We start from the raw sequence: 19,583 nt of genomic DNA on the forward strand, positions 1-19,583 counted from the left end.
CGTGTTTCCACATTACACCATATGTTCGCGAAATTTGCAGCAAAAAGGAATAAAAACTGCTTTCCACTTTCGTGAAATATAACTTWGTGAGACGGGGTTTAAAATTTCATTGGTCTAATGCTTCAGAGATGTGTTTACCCTGATGAAATTTACTTTTTAAGATATCACAGGATTTCTCTGGATGTCTACCTAGGAAATTATGTTTAGCTGCCAGCAGGATAAAAACAAGGCACATCTGGTTTGATCCTCCAGGGAGGAAGGTGCTAGGTACGTTTGGATTTCAAAGTCAAATTATGTTTTTAATCATATTCAAGATGCAGTTGGATAGCAGTCCATCCATGCAGGCAGAAACAGAGTTCAGTGTTGGCTATCACTTTTTGTTGTTAACCTTGGCAAATTTTGTCTCTCAAATTTGCTACAATTGTTTTGGATTAAAAAGAAAGGCCCTGGGTCAGTGAAGACGTACTTTCACCTTAAATTTTACTTCTTTGTTTTCAAATGCTCATTTAACAAATTATAGGAAGATGCAGTAATTCCACTAGGTCTTAAACAACCATGAAAAGAGATAATCTAGTTTCGTCACTTTCCATGATACATATTATAATTATCTTATATTGAAGAAAACCAAAACTTGTCTTTCAAACTCCCAGCACCTAGTGTAAAATAGTAATTGACAAAAATGCTGTAATTTGGACACATATTAAATCTGAATTACATTCTGCAGATATCTGTGTCTGCCTGTCTACTCTGGGATAGGAAATAGGAGGGACACCATGTCAGGTGAACATTATGATTTTAAGAGCTGCAGGACACTTGGGTCCTGAAACAAAATGGGGTAAACTTGGGATACAGAGATCAACCAGATCAGGGCTTTGTTTCTTAGGTAAATAAAGCAAGAGTTTATCTGAAACTATGGCAAGACATTATTATTAGATGATGAGAAAGMATTTTTTTGCCCTGTGCTTTGGCACAGAACATTTGCTTTTGGTCACCCATTCCCAGCTGTAATATGCAATTATTCATCACCCATTGTCTTGTAGAGGTTAACAGGCAGCATTAGCACAACTGTAATTATTGATAATAATTCAACCAATTAATAAATAGGTGGCTATTTTCTTGGTTGGAACATGATAAATATTAGTGACGTCAGACATATTTGAGTCTTGACAGCTGGCAAGGTCATACCTTCTGGGACACATACACAAAAACTAGAGATGTGTTTAATTATTTTCTTTATGCAAAAAAAAAAAGCCAAAAATAACAAAAAAAATGAACATCATGATCTTCTGAGCATCTTTGAGGAGTCATTTATATGGTAAAGCATTTGGCGAGTTCAGATTTCATTTTTTGGAGGAGAAAAAGAAAACATTGTTTCCTTGCTCTGGTTTATTGTCTAGCTGAGTTAATTTGTTCTCTCTGTGGGATTATTGCTATGCTATTTGCTGGCCATCATTTGGAATGGCAAATCTAATTAATTTTATGTGTACCTATAGCTTTTCTATGGGTGTCTTTATGCTGCTTAAGTATAGATAAATATAATAATAATAATGTATAAAAATAAAGAAAGGCCAGGAAGAAATTACAAAATAAGACTAAGAAGATGAAATGGGAAACAAAACCAAACCCTTAATCATTGACTGTCCTGTGAGGGAATACTCTCACTGAAATCAGAATTGTCTCTTTTTTTTTTTTTTTCTTTCTTTATGTATGTGAATGTGTGTGCATTCAGGTCCTTGATCTATAACTGCACCAAATATGAAGGTTCTACTCAACGGCATTGTGAAAAATCACCAATGTGCCTGTGGCATATTTGCTCRCTTTCAGCAATTTTCTTGGCTACAATCAGATAAAGAGATTTGATGACCTTTATTCACCTGAAGTTTTCCAAACGGAAGGCTTGCTGCACCTTAGTATAGATAGAAAGGAATTGGTTCACATACCATGGCTGACAAATGGATAGTTCAGGTTTGAGGAAAATAACTGAAAGGTCAGCTTTCACTGTCACCCCACTCATAATGATTGCATAAATGAATATACTCCTAACTTGGAGTATGGAGATTAATCACCACAAAACACACTCTACAAACATCTCTATTGTATGGATAATAAAAAATGTGTGTTTGTTTATGTTATAGTTTCAAAGCAAGCACCTGCAACTTTGATTATAATCTCAAGAACCTGGCTACGCTTTGTTTGTTCTTCTTGCGCTAATCAGAGCAAACTTGTGGTGTTGGTTTTAGTTAAAGGGCATTAGTGCTAGAATTCTCATGCTATATAACAGGAAAACCTTCCATTCAATAAAGTTTGTAATACAAGAGGAGATTAGAGCTTTCCACCCTATCTTTTCAATTAAAATCAATGGAGAAGCTTATCAGTGCATCAGATGGCATGAAAGAAATTGTCTATAAAATCCATGTTTTGAATCAATGCATTCTATTATTATTATATTTATGTATAACATGGTTATACAAGGGATGATTTATGAGTTTTTTTGCATATATTTAACTGTTTATATATATATATATATATATATATATACACACAAATATATATTTGTGGTAAAGAATCACCAAGTTTTTTAATTATGCTCTAGTGTTTCCTTATTCATCGTACAGACACTCCACAAAACCCTGGCTGCTGCTGGACAATTGGCTTTAAATCATCAGTTGCCATCAGCACCAAAAATGACAATAACAGCCCATTCTCAAAGGTCCTTTTTTACACACAACTCTGGTTTAAAGTATGACCTCTCTGATATCATGCTTCCCTCTGAATGCATAATTTTCTATAAAGAGGATAGAAATCTTGACAACACTTTTAGGTCAGCCTGGCAATATCCACCTGTAGCTTTTCATGATCTTTTTGACACATTTTCATTTTTTGATCTTTTTATTGATGTTGAGAATAAAAAATTGTATTTGGTTAAAGCTGATTGGGATCAATTTTCAACTCTGCTAAGTAGGAACATAATGTAATTTATCTCATTGGAATGTTTCAGGTGGAACTCTTGCTGAAACAAAGGTATTTGAGGAACTTGATATGATAATCTTTCTTTTTCTCCACTAAGAGATTAACTGGCAGAATCTTTCATTTTGAAAATTTCCAAATGAAAACTGTGATTTTCTACATTTTGGAATCATAGAGTAGTTTGGTCTACAATAGACTTTTGAAGATCATCTAGTCCAACCCCCTGCCATGGGGGTTCATCCACACCACCCACTCAGGACTTCATCCAACCTRGACTTGAATATTTCCAGGGATGAGGCATCCACAGCTTTTCTGGGCAGCCTATTCCAGTGTCTCACCCCCTCACAGCAAATTTCTTTCTTTTGTCTAATCTAAACYTCTAAGGTCTCTCTGGAGCCTTCTCTTCCCSAGGGTGAACAAATCCAACCCTCAGCCTCTCCTCAAAGTAWAAGTGTCCCAGCCCTCTGGCCAATTTAGTAGCCTTTCTATGGACCTATTGCAAGTGGCTCAGGTCATTCTTCTGAAATATTCTTAACTCACCTCTCCTTTTTTAAGTGAAATAGCAATTTTCTCCATAGTGTTTATATGAAAAGGGTCAYTTGATGTATCTAGAACTTAATTGAAAATTCTGATTTTTTTTTTTTCAATTTTAGTAAATAATCACCAAAACCCCAACTATCTACTTCAGTCTAAAAGTGGGAAAAGTAAGTGAGAATAAAACCGTCATGAACGGCCCTACTACCTTGTACTGGAGCTCCAAGKTGGGGAGAGGAGACAGTGGGGTTTCTGTGAGAGCGACAGAAAGAGTTGAAAGAAGGTTTGCTGTGAATAACACCAGCCTGAAAGGTGGAAGGTTCCCCMTCTTTCACAGCAAAACCCTTTGACCAGCCATGCCCAGCTGAATAAGGGTCTTTCCACCAGCCATGCTGGAATACAAGAATAAAGAGAATCTGATCATAAAAGTACACGCTCCAACAGGAATACGTCATATTCCCTAACGTGTCTGCAGAGCGTTGAGATGTTCATGAAACCAGATCTCAAGTGCAATTCCAGTATCACCAAGGCTTGCAGTGCTTCTGCTGACTTGTAGTTCTCAGTCTCCTGGAAGCCTGGAACAGCCAAAGAAGAAAAGGGTAAACACGATATTTCCTCACTATCAAAAGAAAATAAATCTGAAACACTGAAAAAAGTAGATGATACTGGGCAAGGTGAGACATTATTTCTTCCCCCCCCCCCCCTTTTTTTTTTAGCGTAGGTAATTTTCTGAAGCAAACTTCTTAAACCTATACTGGTTTTTAATTACAGTATCACAAATAAAAACTTTGCAAACATCTGTTTCTGTTTGTCTTTGTAAACATTACGAAGCAATTCTTTAAAATAGAAATTTATAAAAGGATTTGCTACAGAGGCTGAGGCTTTGTTTGCCAAATTCTCTCTGGTATCTAGACCTATAGCTGTGTAATAAATCCTGAAAATGATTACACTGGAAATGCTGACAGAACTTCCACCATAATTACAGCATGTTACTAGAAATGCGTGTCTGTGCAGCACAGATATGTACTATATCCACATWCATATGCTGTATGCAGTAGTTTATTACTCACAAGGCATTTAATGTTTGACTTTTTTTTTCAGAAGTAGAGATGCTGCAGCTCTGCCCTGAACACATTCTAACAACAGAGACAATAACCAAATTATTACTGAATTTATTGTGACATTCACACAACTGTCACTTTTGATGGTGATGTATTGACAACACATTGCAAGAATAAGCTTCTAACTAATGTATATTGCAAAAGATAAACCTGCAATAGCAGGAATTTTGTTCTATTTAAAGGAGAAAAAGACAAATGTGCAGGCGATAGAATATCTCAATTACACTTTTTCTAGCATCTCAAAGGAATCTCTCCAAAGAAGGTTTTAACAGCCTTTACACTTTCTAGAAACAAAAAGGAATGCAAAAAAAAAAACCTCCCCAAAAGTTATTTGGAAAGAAAGGAGCATCAGCTCAGGTTCCCCAGCACACATTACCCCTGCTCTGTGTGAAAAGAAGGCAAGAGCTCCATTACAGTATGATATCCCTTAGGGGTATTGCAGCCTTTGTCAATCAAAACAAGTTTTTCACGAACACATTTACTAAGAAAACCTTGTCTTTTTGCAAGGAGCCACTGTCAAGACTTGTTAAGAGTAAACAAGGCAAGACCGTTCCCGTTTACATTTGACATCAGAAGGATGCACATTTAGCTGTTTCTCAGGCTCAGCCTCTCCAGTGGGCAGAATCCTGGAATATGCTGAAGCAGAAAAGCCTGATGTGCAAAGACAGGCTTGGAGTGAGTCAGTGAAACATAGAGAGAGCACACAGGATAAGGAAACCACAGTTAGCATGGGGAGGCAGGCAAGGGGGCTTATCTGTGAAGTTTTCTGAAATACTAATYGCAGTTTCTTTCATCAAAACAAAGACATCTCAAAAGATAAACTAAATCATTCTATATATGCAAAACCATAGTGATTCCTGCTGGCTAATATTCAGCTTACTGGTCTTATTCTGCAGCTCTAGAAGGGCAGAGCTTATTCTAAATCAACAGAATTGTTTTTATCTTGAGTTTTAGTGATAATCAGCGCTTAGTCTTAAAGACTAAATCCCCAGAGTCATGAGTTCCTAAGATAATCCCATGCTTAATTACAGTAAAAAGCAGGATTTTTGTTGTTATGGTCAAAAATTAGCCTTAGAGTCTCCCCAGGGCTCTTTAATAGAAAGGCAAGTAAAAAGAGCCAGAAAGCTTCTTGCAGTTTTAAGCAAAACAATGAGCTTTCTCATCTTTTTGTATAGGCAAGCAAAACCATAGCTCAGACAGCAAAACCAGAAGAGAAAAATAGCAGAAAGCCATGGGAAAAAAATTGAAATTGGAGTATTTTTTTTTAACTATCCTACCTTTAGGAAGATAAGGGATATGAGAATGACATTGCTGTTGTAAGTAATGCCTGAAGCATGGAGCAGCTGAGCAAGATTTTTGATAACTCCAGACAGAATGAGACTACAGAAATATCAGCTAATCAATTTCTTACTGAATCAACTTGGTGCCTTAGGTCACAGCATGGTTATTTACAAGGTCTGACCTCTAGATCTCATTCTTCCTACCTATGGAGATACCTAAAGGTTTTCCTCTCTTATTGATGCAACAGCATTATTTCATGGAAAAATGAAGGAAAAATTAACATAATATATGTAGAAGACATATAAATGCAGACATATAAATGCATATAGTATTTAAAAAAATCAGTACTATAATCCTAAACTTATACATATATTCTTCTAAATTCATATTCCTAATTTTACAATAAGTCACACCATCAATAACTACTATATCTCAATTTTGGAGAAATCATCTCTTACAGATATTTTCTGTACTTTTATAAAAATGTATTTACACTGGATGTATTCCAATACTTTATTTAATGACGTATTTGTTTATAAAGGTGGCAAACTGTACTTAAATCTGCATCAATCTTTAATCTTTAATCAGCTCTATTACACTATTGTAGTTGAACCAATTATTATTGATTCTGCATTTCTCACAAATTCCATCACGCTTTCATATCTCATCTGGAATTAGTAAATAGATATTGTATTTGATGGTTATAGTAAAATTTTCTATCACAACTATTCTATGAAGACGTTTACTTACAGTAAAAGAAAGTCTGAGGTTTAGTTATCTTCCATCTGTACTACAAAATGTTAGACCATGACTGCATAAGAAGTGAGATCCACTAGAATATTTTTTATTTGCTTTGTAGTTTCCTTTCATTTTATCCAGAAATTTGAAAATATGAATAAAGGCTGAACACATATTCAGAACAGGAAACAATACGTGTAACTTTATAGACATGAAATATTCCATAATTGAATTTAGGATTTTCTCTTGGAAAAAATAGTCCAGTTTGCAGGAGGCACCCTTGAGGGAGACAGATCTAGAGAAATGCTTCCAAACAGCAAGGACTGTTGAGTAGTTCAAGGGGAAAAGGGCCAACATAATAATAGCCATTAACACAAAGCAAGCACACCACTGGTTGAGCTGAAATGGCAATGCTGACATGGTCCTGTGCTGAAGAAAACAATATAACAATGAGAAAGCTCCCAACCCTGGAGGGCTGGGAAGAGTTACAGGTATGAGAATTGTTTATTACCTCATCCCATAATATTTCTGAAAGTCATTCTTTAAAACACAGGACATTCTATGCTGTTCAGTGCAGAAGTGCCAGGCAGYGAAGCTGAGCAGTGGATGGGACCGCCAGCCTTCTGCAGTCATAATTGCTAGCACATTCCCTGGCAGGGCTTTTGCCTTTCCCAGTCAGAGCTCTCCAAGACAATGACTGGGCACAGTTCAGGGGATAACTTGTGCCAGGACCATTCCCAAAAGGCCACAAGGAGAAGAATGCAGTGGGCTGRGTGTCCCCCACCCTACATTTGCAGCAGTCAGCGCTCTACCCTCAAACACTCCTCTTGCCACAAGACACTTCATGCAACACATTCCCACAGCTTCATGCTATAAAAGCATCACTCTGGTAGATAACAGTCATCATGTCCTTTCCCACCCTACAAACAAACAAACAAAAAAAAAAAAAAATTAAATATAAGAATAGTATTTTTTAAAGTCCAGAGAAGTTACAGCAGTCAGAGGATGTCCATAGTACTCTTATAAGACTCTTGGGCCCTAACACTATGACAGCGGTCTCTGGCTTTGTTTTATTTCTTTGTATAGACAGATGAAAGAAATTTTCACAGATATCTGTRATGCATATTACCAGATACCAGAGCTCTCAATACACATATAGTAGWGAAAATACTGCCACTTATCTTGTTTTTGTATTTGTAACTGTGTGATTATATCAGTAGCCAATTCAATAAGACAAATCAGCAATATTTGATGAGAGAATTTTRACAAAATATCAATTAAATGCGAAAAGATGAGTGCCACAGGCTTTTAATAAGAAACCCACAAAGTTCAAGTCATTATCACCCGAGGTCCCTGGCAGCTGACAGATATAAGACCAGATCTTCAAGCCAGCATGGTTATAAAATCAATACACAGACTCACAGTGCTGGCTATATGTTCACCTGAGGCTACACAGCCTGCTGTGCTATGATGCATAATATTTCCAATTTCAGTAGCCACTGGCAAATAAAAGAACAATGCGGCTAACAAAAAAATTCTTYGATTCCCCAGCTGAAATGAAGAAGAAAGCTTTTCCTAGCTGTTTCAGTTAGGGAAAGAGAAGCAAACACTCATAACAAGGACTCAGCAGAGAGCAAGGGCACACACTGACATTGTTGGATATATTGCACATTTCCTTAACCACTTAGCTACATCATCTCATTTCACTGCAACAYGGTACCAAGCTATTTACTGCATGAGAAATGCAGGGGAACTAGCACTGGGGGTCTTTGGCATTGTAACAGAGCACACCAATGTGTAAAAGAAATAGTGCTCTTGAGGAGATATTGACATTGCCTAACTTTAAGTATACATTTCCTGACTTGTGCAGTGSAAATTTATATAAACTATCTGGAATACCCTGGGTTCTGAGACAGCACTCTACAATAAGGCCAAATGATACCCTCTGGCATCACCAGAGATTAGAAGACAACTTCACCTGCCACTTCTGAAACTTCTGGAGCGTAACTCTATTATCTTTGACAGAATATGGTGGCAGTGATTAATACTGCCACAGCAGAATTAACATTTTTTTCAGCTATTTCAAAAATATCAAAACAATAGAGAATTATCTAATAGGAGTTAGGAAATTTTATGCTCATTTGTATTGGGTTTGCATAGAAAGATTTTTGAAGGGGGCAACAGGGGTGGMTTCTATCAGAAATTGCTCAGAAGCTTCCCCTGTGTCCAACAGAGCCAATGGAATCTGGGCCCAAGGCAGATCTGCCACTGGCCAAGGCTGAGCCCACCAGCAGCAGTGGAACCCCTGGGATAGCAGTGCCCTGGTTTCAGCCAAGGTTAATTGTTTGCAGGAGCTGAGAGGAGCTGTGGCTGAGGGGGTGTGGCCAGACACTGATTTTATTCAACACCACCTCATRTCATTGCCAGGAATGGATAAAGAGACTCTTCCCTTCCAAGAGAGCACCCTTTTCCAGTGGGGAGAAAACATAGTGGGGAAGARCTGGTCAGGATTTGCTTCTGGTTTTCCATGTACATAATTTCTTTGCCTCATACTTTTTGTTATTAATACCATTGCTGTTACTGTTCTCTTTTCTTATTGTTGTTTCCAGTAAATTGTTCTTTTCTCAAGCTGTGATTTTCAACTTTTGTGCCCCCAATTCTCAACTCCATCCTGCTGGATTAGGAAGGGGAAAAGAAGTCCTGAAGCACAATGTGTAGTTGAAAAGAGAGGAAAAAAATGTGCACAACAGCAGAAGAGAGAAAAGTGAAAATATCTGAGCAGAACARSGTGCAGACACCAAGGTCAGTGCAGAAGGGAGGAGAGGAGMTGCTCCAGGCACTGGRGCTGAWTCCCCTGCAGCCCSYGGTGCAGCCCATGGGGAGGCAGCTSTGYCCCTGCAGCCCAGGGAGGTCCCCAGTGGAGTGGCTTATGATTTAGGCACATTGGAGCAGACAGTGCACAGAGACAATATAAGGCATCGTTCTGATGCTGTTACCAGCTTTTAGTCAAGGTTTCTCYATGAAAAGATGATGAGAACTGCTTTAATATGTGTCCTGCTGGAGTGCAGGACAGAGCCAGTCTCACTGTGAAAACAGGGGCTGTACCCTCTCTCCTTGATGTGAGCTGTGTGGGGGGAGTGCAACTTGTTCCTCGCAGCTGAAATTCAGGTTGGGCAGGAGCACCCAAGACCATGTGTCAATCCTCCAACACACTACTCCAGGTCCTGCTTCTTGGTGTGCCTGAACCCCTGCTTCAGTTTAGGGAATCAACTCTCTGCATACCTGTCACCACCCTCTATTGCAAGGAACCATTCCTCCACARGCTGTGCTAATGTTGCTGCCACAGCCTCATAAGAGAGCACAACATGGAAGTTAAAGAAGATGAAAAAGATTGCTAAAATTTTCCTAACACTGCTTCCTCCATTTCCCCCCTCTCATAAAAAGCCACTGCACTCTAGTTACATGTTTGCGTAACAGTGTGTTCAAAAATAACTGAAATACTTCAGAAAACATTTTCCATCTTAAGGCGAAGCATGGAAATTTTTACTGTAAACTGTTAAAACTTTCAGGAAGTTATATAGGGATGCATAATGGAAAGTTTCTGGTTGTTATAATCTACAATATACATATATATCCCAGAATCACACCATGGTTGGAGTTGGAAAGGACTCCTAGAGAGCATCTGGACCAACTCTCCTGCTCAAGAGTCCAACCCTCCAACCCTTCAGGACCACCTGAAGCCAGTTGCCCCAAACTGCAWCTTGCTGGCTTTTGAATATCTCAARSGACAGAGACTCCACGCCTCCCTGGGCAAACTGTGTCCTTGCTGGGTCACCCTCAAAGGAACAACTTGTTTCCTGATGTTTAGACAGAGGTTTCTGTCTTTCAGTTCGTGCCCATTGCTGCTGGTCTTACCAATTAAAGAGGATGTAATGCTCTGTGCTGAATGAAGCACAGAGAGTCTAATTTATGGATTTTGTTCTGGTGCCTAACCAAACTGCGTGGCACAGGACAGTTCCTGGAAGAACCTTCAGTTCATTTRGGAGAAAGAAAGAGACAAGTCCTTCAGTTAAAGCTGAAACATCCTGAAACATGTCAGCCACTCATGGGTTCTGGATTTGGCATTAGACATCTTTAATTCCAAAGCTGTGAAATATTAWGTCTATTCAATTCAACAAGCATTTTTGTTCCAGAATTAACACTTATACTCACACATCTCAGCGTGAATTGCCACAAAGAATTTTAAAATTATGTAGTGGGTTAGACCTGCAGCTTTTCATTCTCTTTAACCTTTGCTGAGCTGCTGTTCTTTAAATTGYTTCTACAGCTATTTAATTTCCCTCCCCAGCATTACCAGTTGTTTTTGTTGTGTTATTATTATTTTTATTTGTTTGGTCTTGCTTGAATGGAGGAAGATAATAGCTGTGTCATAGTGACAGAGCACTCTGGGCACCAGCTCTGGTGCTGCTGTGGTCATATCACAGGGAGCAGAATCTTGGCGGTGCCTGAGATGGGCACCAAAAGGCCCACACCAGCCCAGTGTGGCCATAGGGGTGAAAAAACCCTGAAAGGAGAAGGCAGGGAGGAGTGGGGAGTGTAGGAAAGCAACATCTGCCTGTGGCAATGGAGGGAGGCTCCTCCTGCCTTGCTTCTCCTGTGCATTGCAGGTGGACACCCAGACAGGGATGTGACCAAACCGTAGCATGGCCCTGCCTTCTCCCTCCTGTGCCACTCAGACAGAGTTGTCAGTGCTCYACAAGACAAATGGACACCTTGTCATGATCTTACAGGGGTCTGGAAGCTTCCCACAGCCATGGGCAGAAACAGCTCCATTCTCCCTGGCTGGCCAAGGGTTGGGCCCCACGGAGTTCCTGGCACAAGCCCTAATAATGCAGTGGCCATGTCACAGTGGGMAGAATGTGGTGTGAGGCTGGGAAAGCCTCAGGCAGGGTGGGAAGGGYTTCTCATGTTGACAGAGCATGGCTGCTCCATATGTCGATTCTGCTGGCCACAGCCCCAGCGAGAGCCACAAGATGGTGGCACTGGCCAGTCCTCTCCCTCCTCCACCATCAGCTGGAGAGCGCCAGAGAACTCGTACCAGGACATCAGCCTAAGCTTCAGGAAACACACATATCTCCATTCTGTACCACACAATGGTCCTGCAGGTGGCTAGAGGGTCCCCAGGGCTGTGGATGAAGGGAGCTCCACACCACCCACCATCTCTGTACCCTGTCCTGGTCCCAGAGGTATCAGAAGGGCACCACAGCCATGGACAGAGAGCTCCACACTATCCCCCTTTCCTGTGTGAAACTTCTCTGTGTCTAACCTCCTTACAAACATGTGAGGAAAAAATAGAACTCACCTTGTAAAAAAGATAAATTCCAAAYTGTATCAGCATTATTTGTCTTAATAAAAAATATAATGAAACTACTAACTTCATMTTAGCACTGAAATCAGCCTTAGCTATTACCTGCTGATATTCTAGATGTTTSTTCTCACAGAAAGGGTAATGGTAATTCATTAATATCCATTGTTCAGACCTGAGGACATATTTACACTTCCCAGGAGAAAGTGCATATATATGTGTAAATGTATATGTGTGTAGATATTCATTTACATATACATKTTAGGTGCATATTATGCACATAAAGGGAAAGTCACCATATGGAAATGTCAGATTTTGAAGGCAACTCACCTAACAACTATGAAATTATTGTCCCTGCATTCTTAACTCTCCCTGCTGTTTATGTGGATCCATTAGCTAAAAGTATGCACAGAATAAGAAAGAATCCTTGGTCTTTGGCAGTGGAGATCAGTTGTGCCTGTTTATTGAAAGAGAAGATTTCTTTTTCTTTCACTCTTTAATTTTTACCTTATTGATTTTTTGCTTTTTTTTTATTTGATGAATATTGATTGTACTCATGCAGTGTTGCACTCATACTAGCAGTTTATTTCTCCCTTGTTTATTCATTGTGGTAATTTACTCGGGRTATGAAAACTGCTGAGTATCACAGAATTACAGTATCACAGAAGTTGGAAGGCATCTCTGGAGATCACCCAGTCCCTCCCCAGAGGAGGGTCAAAYACAGCAGATGAAGTGAGCTGTCAGCAAATCAGCACGGGTACACCAGAGGGTTGTGTTGCCATCCAGAGGGACCCCAACGGGCTGGAGAAAGGGGCTGACAGGAACCTCCWSGAGTTCAGCAAGAAGTCCTGTMCCTGAGGAAAAACAACCCCACCATTATGTGTTGTGGGCCATCCAGTTAGAAAACAGCTCTGGTCCTGGTAGACACCAGGTTGGACATGAGCCAGCAACATGCCCTTGCAAGAGAAAAGGGCAATGATATCTTGGGCTGCATTAGGGAAAGTCTTGCCAGCAGGTCTAGATGATCCTGCCCCTTTATTCATCTTTGGTGAGGCCACACCTGGAGTATTGTGTCCAGTTAGAACAAGGAGCCTAGTGCATTGTCCTTCATCAGATGACAGGGTGGGWAACATCTCCTGTGAGGACTGGGCCCGACAACCTTGAGGCTCCTTCCAGCATGAAGAGGGTTCTCAGCAGTCACCATGTGTCTGCAGGCAGAGCTCTGCTCATCCCTGCTGCTCTCACACATAAAGGGCAAATCTTCCTCCCCACCAGCCCAGCCTATCCTTCTTTAGAGCCCGTACCCTTCCACTGCAGCGCTCCATGAGTGTCAGCCATCCCACCACTGGTCTGGGGTTGCAGCTAAACCACAGCCCTGCCTGCTCCCCAAGCTGCAGATGGAGGCATTTTGGACCCACCCTTTCTGGTGCTATTTCTCCAAAGGCCAAGAGAGCTTTTCCCTCTCAGAATGGGTGTGCCTGTGCTGCAGGCAGGGCCGTTCCACCTGTTTCATTGTGTCCAAGTTGTCCCCTGCCCACATCACACTGCACCCTTTGCTTAAAGTTCACAGAATAATAGAATGATTTGAGTTAGATGAGCCCTTTAAGATGATCTAATTCCAACCCCCCTATGGGCAGGGATGCCCCCTGCTAGACCAGGTTGCTCAAAGCCCCATTCATCTGGGCCTTGAACCCCGGGGATGGGTACAAAGCCAGTCCACAATCTCTGTACCTTCTTGTTGGCCTTCTCTTCCTTCTCTTCACCCTGTCCTCTCTTCATTCCCAATGTGAATCCCTGCACACCAGCTTGYCCAGCCTGTGGACAATTATGGTTCTTCTGCCCTGTCCAGGTGGATCCTGTCCCTTTCCAGCTGCCTGCCATCCCCAGAGACCATCCATAGTCTCTGCGATTGAATCCCTGCTTCGGACACCGTCTGTGTGAACCGCAGGCTCCCTGCACCCCCGAACCCCCATGATCGCAGTGGGGACACGCCAGGAGCCCTCCGGGAGACGGCGGGCGGGGCCGGGCTGTGGGACGGGCTGTAGGGCTGGGTGTGGGCCGGGCTGTGGGACGGGCTGTAGGGCCGGGTGTGGAGACGGGTGTGGGGACGAGAGCGGGGACGGGAGCGGGACCGGGATGCGGGGACGGGATGCGGGGTCGGGATGCACTCGGGATGCTGTCGGGATGCGGGAACGGGATGCGGGGCCGCCGGCTCCCTCTCCTGGCCCTGCGGCGGCACGGCGGGACACGGCCCCGGGCCGGGACCTGCGCTGCCAAAAGGCAAAAAACCCTCAAGATTTCTGTGTGGAGTATAATTTTTTTTTTTTTTCCCCGAGGCATTCGTGCTCCTCATTAACCGCGGCTTGCCATGGCGATGTCTCCCCAAAACACAGCACCTTTTCTATTGCATATGTTAATTCAGCATAGATTGAGATAACGCTGAATATCTCCTGATTCCTGAAGGAAAAAAAAACCTGCTGAGATGGGCACTCTGAGTAAGTGGAAAAAATGGGTTCAAAACCTCTCGTGARGAAGAAACAAATAATTCCTTGTCCTGTGTTTTCTTGATATGTGCACTAAACACCAAGYTCTAATGGGAATRGGAACAGCTCCTGCAKTYAATGATTCTGAACTCTGCTTCCATGCAATGCTGTCATGAGATCCTGCTTCTGGATCACAAGTGGAGAGAAGCAATATTCAGTCTTAAGGAATTGCCAGAGTTTCAGAATGGGCTGGCAACTTCAGGAAAAAAAATGTAAATAAAATCTTTCTTTTCTAAAAATCAAATCACTGAAAATATGGAGAGAATCCAATGTGACAGCAGTTTGAATACTCTCAAAAAAAAAGTCAACAGTGCTCTCACACTGCTCCAGTGTAACTGTGTGTGGCTGAGCAGCAAGTAAGTGGACATTATTTGGTGTACTGACCCCATGAGCTTTATAAAACTCATGCAAACAAGAAGTGCAATAGTTAATTTACAACAAAAGATTACAGGTTTGTCTATAGGGAAAATTCAAGAGAGATTCACTCCTTTAAGTGGATTATCAAAACCTCATTAAGCTTCTTTGAGAATCCTCTTATTTAGTAATTGTCTTTATTCTTACAGTAAGAGTGAGTTTTAACACTTTAAATTTACACCTTTAGTGCATTTGGATTGATTTTCYTCAGTGTCCCTATTTAGAAAGATCCCAAGCCATTGGATTTTAGGCAGTTTGCAACAGCACAAAAKACTTTAAGATTCATCCTCTCAATCCAGGACTGAGGTCACTACTGTCACTGTGGTGAGGAACCTTTCCTGTACTGTCTGTGTTGTAACATCAGATTCTGTCGAGAGATGCAGACTCAAAGCAAGATTTCTCTTGACTCTATRAGCCCTTAGACCTTCACATGAAAGATTAGGTGACAGGACAAAAAGAAATGGCCTCAAGTTGTTCCAGGATAAGGAAAGATATTAGGAAAAATTTCTTCACTGAAAGGGTGGTCAAGCATARGGACAGGTCTGTTGGAATCACCATTCCTGGAAGTATTCAAAAAACATAAGGATGGGGCACTTAGGGATGTGTTTTAATGGTGAATATAGTGATGCTGGCTTATGGTTAGACTCTGTGAATATTAGAGGTCTTTGCTAACCTCCATGATTCTGTTGAATTTAGTCACTGGTGTRAACTGCCTTGGAAATATGGGAGAATGCTGGTGTGGAAGTCCCCAGGAACACTTCTCTTTATTATTGCACTGACTGCCTGAGCTTCCACTGCAGCTTCTGAAGCCTCCACTGAGGTTCAACATCTGGGGACTCAGTCTGAACTTGGGGTGTCTCACAAGACATTTCATTCTGAGGCTTATTCAATATATCCACATGAGAACAGCAGATAAGATGGACACATTCTGAGTGAGAAAAACCACAAGGGGCCCCCAGATGGAACTAGATACTGATTATTAGGTAAGTAAAATGTACCCTAAGTCTTTTCTACTAGAAATAGCTGATTGTTTTTTGCTTTTGTTGACCACAATGGGAAGTCATTGTGTTATTATTCTGTGTCTTCAGACAAATAGATTTACATTTAATTTAGAACTTAATCAAAGTTCAAATTGCTGGGTTTGGGTTTTTTGTTTTTTGTTTTTTTTTTTGTTTGTTTGTTTGTTTGTTTTTTGTTTGTCTTCATTTTTGTTTTTGTTTTTGTTTTTTTGTTTTTTGTTTTTTTGGTTTTTTGTTTTTTGTTTTTTGGTTGGTTGGTTGGTTGGTTGGTTGGTCGTTCATTTGGTTGGGTTCTTTTTTGCTGAACACAGATACATTTTGTGTATAGCAGGGTTTCAGGCACCCATACCCCTGAGCTTGTGTGAACAAGAAAGGGGATGTGAGTCTCAGTCATGAAGAAGAATCTTGTGAATTTTGTGTTTGCAGAGCTAAGCAATTTGCAACCCTATTCTGAACATGAACTCATTTTAGCCACTAACACTCCAGAATAGATGGAAATGGAGTAGGCCGGATTTTCTCTGGTATATCTGTCTTTCAGACTGGCACACAAGACACAGGAATGCTTATGACAGTCTCCACTCACTTATTTTACTATTGCAGGCATTTAGTGGGTGAATAGGGGTTTCTGAGCACTAAAATAAATTTCTGAGTGATTTTTTTACTGGCTTGTTGCTCAGATACACCCTTACATCCTCCATGAGCAAATTCCTACATGGACAATACCTGTGAGGGGAAAAAAAGTCAAATACAATTTCTTAAAGGACCCTCTCCTCCTATTAGATCTTTTCAGGCAAGGTTTTTTCAGCGTCTTCTTCAGGGCCAAAACCAAATTAGCAGCCAATACCCCGTGATAGGGAACAGTGGAAAACTAGCGGAAGAGGAGGGGGGGGACTCTCTCTTTGTGACTTCCACCGATGCCGAGATTTTGCGACAAGATTCAAAACACAGATGTGATGTTATTCTTCTGATGTGGGGGGGAAAAAGGAAGAAAAAAAGGATAGCTGTGAGCAGGAGCCGCGGTGTCCGTGCGGCGCTCCGCTGCGGGCGGGGGCGGCAGAGGGCGCACGGCCCCGGAGCATCGCCCGAGAGATGCGGGCGGCTCCCGGGGCTCCTGCCGGGGCRATCCCGGGAAACGGGATGCTCTGGATGCTGGACAAACCCGCCAGCCGTGGCCCAGCCCCGAGCAGTTGCGATCCTTGGCCGCCGTCCCGCCAGCCTTTCCGTGCGGGCAGACTTGCACAGGAGCTGCCGGAGCTGCCGAGCGGCGCTCGCCTAGATCAGGTTTCAAAATTAGGATCTAATTTTAAATGAGATGTCAAAAACTGGGACTGACAAACGGTGGGAAAGACTGTAAAGAGGCAAGCCACAGGTAATCTCTGTGAACAGCTCGGCAGCCATGCTGACAGCTGGGAATGGGARCCCCGGAGCGCCGGCGGGAGCGCTCGGGCTGCTCCGCTGACCTCGCCCGGGCTGCTCGGGGCTCTTCCTTCAGGTGTTGAGCTCCTCCTGCAATGCTGCTGAGTAGTTTGACAGGATCAGTGGAAGCCAGGAATGTTACTCCATTCTCGGGAAGCACTCGGTATCCTATGGAAGCCATTTTCCTTCCTCACTTTCTCTGAGAGTGAAGAACCCACCTTATGGAATAAGTAAAACCAAGACTACAGAGCAAAGCGTTGCAGTACTCTCTCATGGAATAATGCACCTCAGTAGCGTCACTGCACTTGACTGGCACTCTGTGTGCTCTTCTTTTCTTGCTCTCTCTGGAACGTTACAGACCCTTGAGAAAGTCTCAAAGCCAGAAGCAGAGAAGTCTGTTCATGCAGAAGTGAAGAAAAGTGGCTAAAACCTCCAGGCACACACTGTCTTGGAAATACAAAAAAGTATTTATAAAAGCAGTGAAATAAAATAAGCAGTGTCCAGTGTGTTATGTGTGATTAAACAGTCTGGAGAAATGCAAGCATTGGGCAGATGTAATATGACCAAATCATCTGCTGTTTAGAARCTCAGGTAGCAACCTTCAGCTGTGCTGCTATGCAGCAATGAAAGGAAAACTCACTTGTCAAGGATGAACCAAGGACTTATCTTTGCTCATCTCTTTTTCTTTTTTTCTTCACTTGTGGGTGGTTTAGTTTTGTTTTGCTTTTTGTTTTTGTGGGTTGTGGGGGGAGACGGGGGTTGTGGGGTTTTTTTAGATATAGAGTTAGAAAAAGGTGTGACAGCAGGGCCAGTCTGCTTTATCTGACTACTTGAAGAATGGTTACCTCACTACTTCGAATCGTAGAGCAGGGAGGACAATAATGTAGTGCAATGGGGTTGTAGGTTTTTGATGGGAAAATATCTCCCATCATCTATGGAATTTTTCCATAGTCAATGCTTTTAATTTTAAAAAGACGTTTTCTGTCTTGACTGAAGAAGATGCAGACGTTGTAGAAGACACAAAGCAGACCCAGTTAACTAATTTCCTCTGTATCCTCAGCTCATTTTAAATTGCCAGTGTGAGTGTATCTTTTCTCACTTCATCCCCTCCTAGGCATGGGACTAAAACCCAATTTCCCTCACAGATGATTTCCTACAGTACATTCAACTCTATTTTGGTTCACTTTCTGCCATCAGATTATTGGGCTATTTCTGAACCATTTCAGCTGCTTTTTCTTGTTTCTTTGTCTTTGTGTATGATGAATATTTCCATCATACTGGGTTCTTGAAGTGGAAGCTGACTTCCAGATCATTCCATAGGTCAGGGAATAGAAGTCTGGGCTCAGGCTGCAAAACAAGGACTTTTTAATTTATACAGTTTTTCCCATTGTCTTCATCCATCACACTGCAGCATCAACACACCACAAGTGTGACCAGCTCACAGGTTTTAAGATCACACACGTTAGAGTGACTTGCTGAATTAGAGATTATAGAAAACATTTGATATTTCATAGATCATTAGACTATCTGGAGGCAGAAACTAATAGCAAATAGTTTAAAAAAATGATAATTGATTATGCTTTCATTAGGGACAGAAAAAAACAGAGACAGTCTTATCGGTGCCAATCAACATTGGAGACTGAAATCTTGAGCAATTCTGAAGTAAGGAATTTGTTTTCAATGCTTTCCTTATAGTAGTGTTATGGAAACTGAAATCCAGGTCCCTGATTAACCCCTGAGTAAAGAATAACCTTCACCTAGAGAGCTCTGCTTTCAAAAGGGTTGGCCCCTGTAACTAGAGCCTGTTCAATTATTCTTCTTCAAAGAGAGCAGGCACCCAAGAATGTCAGCTTCATAGAAGGAGCTATAATTTCGAAGCAACTTCCTGTTCGTCAATTTAATTTTTTTTTTTATCTCGGTGTTGTAAATGGGAGGAAATGTCACAAAGGAGATTTTTCTTACTTTTTTGTTCCATGTTATATTTTGCAATTGCAGAAGCTTACAAATGAAACCTGTTTTCTGTCACTGTTTATAGATTGAAAGTGAGCATACTATCTATACATGTGTAGCTACCAAATACATGATGAATTCAGATTTGCAAGATAACATATTACAGTGTTCTTGTTCAAAACCAAATAATGACTCCCACTTAAAAAAAAAAAAAAAAAAAAAAAAGTGCCTTATA

The sequence above is a fragment of the Malurus melanocephalus genome, unplaced genomic scaffold, assembly GCF_030028575.1.
Source record: "Malurus melanocephalus ecotype Western Australia unplaced genomic scaffold, MMel_1.1 scaffold_6, whole genome shotgun sequence".
In the NCBI taxonomy this organism is placed as follows: domain Eukaryota; kingdom Metazoa; phylum Chordata; class Aves; order Passeriformes; family Maluridae; genus Malurus; species Malurus melanocephalus.